General features: G+C 39.5%; 1 pseudogene; it reads left to right on the top strand.

The window, feature by feature from the left end:
* The first annotated feature begins 1,056 nt into the window (after positions 1 to 1,056).
* On the top strand, positions 1,057 to 5,912 carry LOC110302681 (annotated as a pseudogene).
* The last annotated feature ends 322 nt before the right edge of the window (positions 5,913 to 6,234 follow it).

Raw genomic sequence — 6,234 nt, 5'->3', positions numbered from 1 at the left:
AGAGTAGGCACCAGACACATATAACCTATTTTAAGGAGAATATGACTATATACCTGTGCAACTTATGTCTCTGTGTTAAGAATATTACTGTCAGTATAGTATATATGAGCATATTTAAATGTTCTATAAGCAAAAATATATATTAAATTTCAGGTAATTAATATGAAAGAGTACAATAAATATCAGTTATTTTACTATTAATATATGTTGAAGTAAAATGCTTTAGATATAATGTCTTGCATGAATTATGTGATGAGATTATTTCATGGATTGAAGAGATGGCTCAGAGGAAGAAATAGCACTTGTTGCTCTTGCACAGAACCCAAGTTTGGTTCCTAGTACCCACACAGTGGTTCACAACCATCTGTCTCTTCACTTCCAGGGTATCTGCTACCCTCTTTGGTTTTTCTCAGACATGCACATACATGATGCACATACATATATGTAGGCAAATCACACATATAATAAAATAATGTATTTAATTAAAAATACTTTTAAATAAAATAAAATTATTTTTACTATTTTTCTAACCTTGTGTAAAGGGTGGGAGATAGATGTGGCCATGTGAGTGCAGATGCCCATTGAATCCAGCAAAGGAAATTTGTCCCTGGACCTGAAGGTATAAGTGATTGTAACTCACTGGATATGGGTGTGGGGGCCAAACTTGGGCCCTTTACATGAACACTATACTCTTTTAACTGCTGGGCTGTCATTCCAGTGCTTCTTTTACTTTTAAAAATATAACCATTAAAAAGTTTTAAATTACCTTGGCAGATTATATTTCTATTGGTTATAAATATCTTAGAATTAAATATCTGAGTGTCATACCTTACTATCTCAAATGTTTCCTTCTCTATTCTTTTAAATTTCTCCCTTCTGCACAGTCTGCCATTCTCATGTGCCTAAACTGCCAGCTCAGGAAGCTGTCTCACGCATTCTTGTAGTCCATGACATAAAGAATAGTCACTGAATGGTCATCTGGGGCCAGGTGTCTTCTCGGGAATGCTAGGTAACCTGGAGATCTTGGAAACCATCTTTGTATCACTATAGTTAAACATGAAAATGGAAGGTGAGAACAGGTAGAACAGCCACCATAACTAGCATGTGTGACACTCTGTGACCTCCAACATTTATGGTGAAAGAAATAATGGTTCTTTACTTTGTAACTCGGGTAGGAACAGTTGGTTGTACTGCAAGCAAATACGTTCAAAATAAAATCAACTCTTGCTCAGTCCTTCTGCAGGGCCATGGCTGAGTCAAACATTATCTTTACTTTTCCAATTTCACCTATAATGTACCCCAAGAAAGGGTGAGATTAATTTTTAAACCATATCATTGACAACCCAATTTCAGGCTAATAAATAAATTTTTAAGAATGTAGATCAGAGCACTCCATTCTTTCATTAAAATTACCAATGCTCCCTTGTTATTTTTCTACTAAACCCTAGACTTCCTGCCATGTCCATCCACACTGTGTGCTTGCTTCTTCATTCTGTTTCTCCCTCTGCTCCTAAAACATAGTATGCTTATCATATTTTCTTTTCATGAAAATATACCTGAGAAAAATGGCTTAAACGAAAAAAAAAATAAGTGTTCTGAAAATACCCATGAAACGATGGAATATCCAGAGACTACCCCACCCGGGGATCCATCCCATAATCAGCCACCAAACCCAGACACTATTGCATATGCCAGAAAGATTTTGCTGAAGGGACCCTGTTATAGCTGTCTCATATGAGGCTATGCCAGTGCCTGGCAAATATAGAAGTGGATGCTCACCGTTAACTATAAGATAGAACACAGGGCCCCCAATGGAGAAACAAGAGAAAGCACCCAAGGAGCTGAAGGTGTCTGCAACCCTATAGGTAGAACAACAATATGAACTAACCAGTACCCCCAGAGCTTGTATCTCTAGCTGCATATGTAGTAGAAGATGGCCTAGTCGGCCATCACAGGGAAGAGAGGCCCCTTGGTATTGCAAACTTTATATGCCCCAGTACAGGGGAATGCCAGGGCCAAGAAGCGGGAGTGGGTGGGTATGGGAGCAGGGCGGAGGGAGGGTATAGGGAACTTTCGAGATAGCATTTGAAATCTATATAAAGAAAATATTTAATTAATTAATTAATTAATTAATTAATAAGTGTTCTGATTTACAGTTCCAGAGGTTTCAACCTCTAACATCTGTTTCTGTGTCCTGCAATGAGACAAAACATCAAGGTAAAAAGGGGTCAAGGGCACCACCCCATAACCCACAGAATCAACTAACCTGATCTCATTGGTGGCCATAGAGATTAATCCAACAACCAGCAAGACTTCATGAGACTGACCTAGGACCTCTACATGTATATTAAGAGTTGTGTAGCTTGGGCTTCTTGTAGTACTTGTAACCATAGGGTCAAGGCCTGTCTCTGACTCTTGACTGCTTTCAACCCTTTTCCTCTACTGGGTTGCCTCTTTGAGCCTTTATGTGAGGCAGGGGTACCTAAGTCTTACTTTAACTTCATATGCTATGTTTGGTTAATATCCATGGTAGACCTGCCCTTGTCTGAGGATAAACAAAGGAGTATATGGGGTAGGTAGAGGGGAGATGGGTACAGGGAGGAGAGGAAGGAGGGGAAAGTGCACTTTGGATGTTAAAAAGAAATTTTTAGGAGAAAAAAAAACTATCACAGTAAGATGCTTATGGTGGAGAAAGGTACTTGTGTTTTAAAGATTACCCTCATTACACAGCCTGAGAACTAACTCTGCCATGAATCAATCCATTGTTGAGAGCTCAGTCCACACAACCCACTGCTGAACTTTGCTCCAATGGGAACTGAGCCTTAGCTCAGCTCAGGAGACTTTTTTGCCTGTCTGTCTGTGCCAGTCCACCCACTTTTCTCTGTTCAGTGGATTCCTCCCTGGCACCCAGTAGAGATGAGGGTCACAGTGTTTGCTTTACTAGTTTTCCTTCAGCGATATCTCCTGCATTTAAAGTCCTGGTCTGATTGCATTTCTCCTCTGCTGTATCTCATGTATCTATCTTTCCTCTCACCTATCAGACACTGGTGAAGGAAGTAGTCTAGTAGCCTACCTGTAGCCTGTGCCTTCCCATGTCATGTCTTCCTTCCTGAAGAATCAATAGACACCATACCTTTTCTGAGGTCTATACCAACAAAATCACTATGGATTTAATATATAAAACAGGGGGTATAAATGCATTCCTTTACATTTGTCAAGTGCCACCCTTATATAAACATCATATGTATAAACCATACCTCACATGTATAAACAAATTGGATATAAGCTTTAATGACAACAAATATTTGAGTAACCTCACATGTGGTCATTGCTAAACCTCAGTGGTTGATTTTCTTAAAATATGTGATGTGATCCCCATAAAAGTCCTGTGTAATACTTAGACCAATGAAATATATTGCAAAACATCTCATCCATCAAAATATCTGTCATCCTACTGGGCCAGACAAAGTAATAATTATAGTTGCATGTATCAGCAGAGAGTAGGTGAAACTGCTCCAAGCCATTAACTTATTTATAGCTTCTTGTTTGACTACAAACTTGGCTAAAGAAACTCACATCATGAAACTGAAGAAAGAATTGGGTGCGTCAAAAAGGTAGCTACAGCAGAACCCTGTCTGTTTAGCTATTGACAGGGAGAATTTGGCAGCCCTACACAGAAAAGTTTAGCAGCAGCAGAGAGCAGAGGATAAAATTGACTTTACCAGGGTTCTGTGAGAAGGGGTTGGGGAGGATTGGGGTAAAGGCACTGAGTCCATCATTTGACTTCTGGATTTAGATAATCAAATTGAAGTGATTTCTGTTGTTTCTTAGGAAGGGTCCACCAATAGAGAAGTCTACTGAAAACTTATTAGAAAAGAAAAGTCCCTCAGATAAAGTATAAAGTATAGGAAATATATGAAATTCATCCAAGTTTATAAGAAGGCAAGAAAAAAAAAATAGAATACATGTGTAAACGGAGACTCAGAGGACTAGGGGAATCTAGTATGGGTAAAGTGGCTCTGAGGGGTAGGAGGGGAGGGACCAGATTGTTACATGGAAAGAGCAATATGTAAAGAAAAGTAACTATGGTGTTGGCAGGGGAACAAATGAACAAACTCAGGCAGGCAACAGTTGGGAGCTTCAGGGTCAGGATGGAAGATTATTAAAAGTGAAGATATTTGTATATGAAAGTCTAAAGAGGCAGAGCCAGTGATCCCCTCCCACATCCAGAACCAGCTTGACTACCTAGATGTCTCTCACAACCAGGTTCACAAGTGAGACATCCCTGCACCAACACCTGGCCTAACTGGGACCCTTACTGGGCCCAGTAGATACAGGACCCATCTGCCTTGCCAGAGACACTTAATCCTTCCAGTCCACAACTGTGCTTTCTCAGGGGTAGACCAGGTGTTCCAGCCCCCCTCCTCCATGCCCACACCCAGAGACAGCTCTACTCCTAGGTCTGTCATAACCACATTCAAAGAGACAACCTGACTCAAGGATAACCATCATAACCGGGCTCACAGGAGGGGCAGGATACAGTCAGAGATAGCAAGATCAGTTAAAACTAGTAGAAGTTATGAAACAAATGGATTTAACAGATATCTATAGAACTAGAACACTTCACCCTAAAACAAAAGAATATGCCTTCTTCAGCACCTCAGAGTACCTTCTCCAAAATTGACCTTATAAATAGACACAAAACAATCCTCAACAGATACAAGAAGATTCAATTAACTCCATGCATTCTACCAGATCACCCCAGAGTAAGATTGGTCTTCAATAACAACAAAAATAACAGAAAACACACATACTCATAGAAACTGAACAATTCTCTATTCAATGATAACTTGCTCAAGGAAGAATTAAAGACTTTCTGGAATTTAACACAATGCAGTCAGAGTATACCCAAACTTACCTAACACAATGAAAGCATGCTAAGAGGAAAATTCACAGCATTGAGTACCTTCATAAAGAAATTAGCAAGAGCTTGTACTATCATCTGAACAGCACATCTGAATGCTCTAGAACAGAAAGAAGCAAATCCACACAAGAGGGGTAGATGCAGGAAATAATCAAACTCAGGAGTGAAGTTCATCAAGTAGAAACAAAGAGAACTATACAAAGAATCTGCAAAACTAAGAGCCAGTTCTTTGAGAAAATCACCAACATAGATAAATGCTTAACCAAACTAAATAAAGGGCACAGAGACAGTATCCAAATTAACAAATCAGAAATGAAAAGGGAGACATAACAACAAAAATTAAGGAAATTCAAAAAAAATTATCAGATCCTACTACAAAAGCCTATACTCAACAAAACTAGAAAATGTAGATGAAATGGACAATGTTCTAGGCACAAAACATAAATCAGGTTTTGTTAGGTAACAAACATAAATCAGGACCACATAAACTATGTAAACAGTCCCATAACCCCTATGGAAATAGATTCAGTCATTAAAAGTCTCCCAATCGAGAGCCTGGGAAGGGCACCCTAGGGCAGAGGTGGATGCCCCAGCGCTGTAGAGAGGAAGTGACCTAGCCACACTTTGTTGTCAGCCAGGAACGCGGACACAGCAGCCAGCGCCCAAGGACTGTGGTCCATCTACCACCAACTCATGGATAAAGTGGAGTTGTTGCTGCCAAAGAAATTGAGGCCGCTATACAACCACCTGGCAGGGATTCATAAGTGCTGGATTAGCTGACATGGCCAGACCTGCAGAGAAACTCAGCACAGCTCAATCCACTGTGCTGATGGCTACAGGGTTGATTTGGTCAAGATACTCACTTGTAATTATACCAAAAAATTGGAGTTTGTTTGCTGTTAATTTCTTTGTGGGGTCAGCAGGAGGCTCTCAGCTGTTTCGGATTTGGAGATATAATCAAGAACTCAAATCTAAAGGAATCCAGTAAGAGCATTCCTGATCACCTAATCATTCTAGATGTGGAGAGAAACATTGGAACCTAATATATTTGATTATCGATAAGGTGGTGCTAACTATTCTGATAACATTTGAAAAGAAGGAAAACAACATCTAACTGTAATTAAAAGCTAGCACTTAACTTCACAAAAAATAAAGCAAACTTTTAGTACCAGTCTGTCTTTACATATGCCTCAAGGGACTTGCTTGTGGATGGCACCAACCTTGGTTTCTACCATTTGTCCATAATAAACCGTACTTGGTCATATATAAAAAAAAAAAAAAAAAAAAAAAAAAGGCTCCCAATAACAAAA

The sequence above is a fragment of the Mus caroli genome, chromosome 10 (assembly GCF_900094665.2).
Source record: "Mus caroli chromosome 10, CAROLI_EIJ_v1.1, whole genome shotgun sequence".
Taxonomy (NCBI): Eukaryota; Metazoa; Chordata; class Mammalia; order Rodentia; family Muridae; genus Mus; species Mus caroli.
This window is presented reverse-complemented; position numbering and strand designations above follow the sequence as displayed.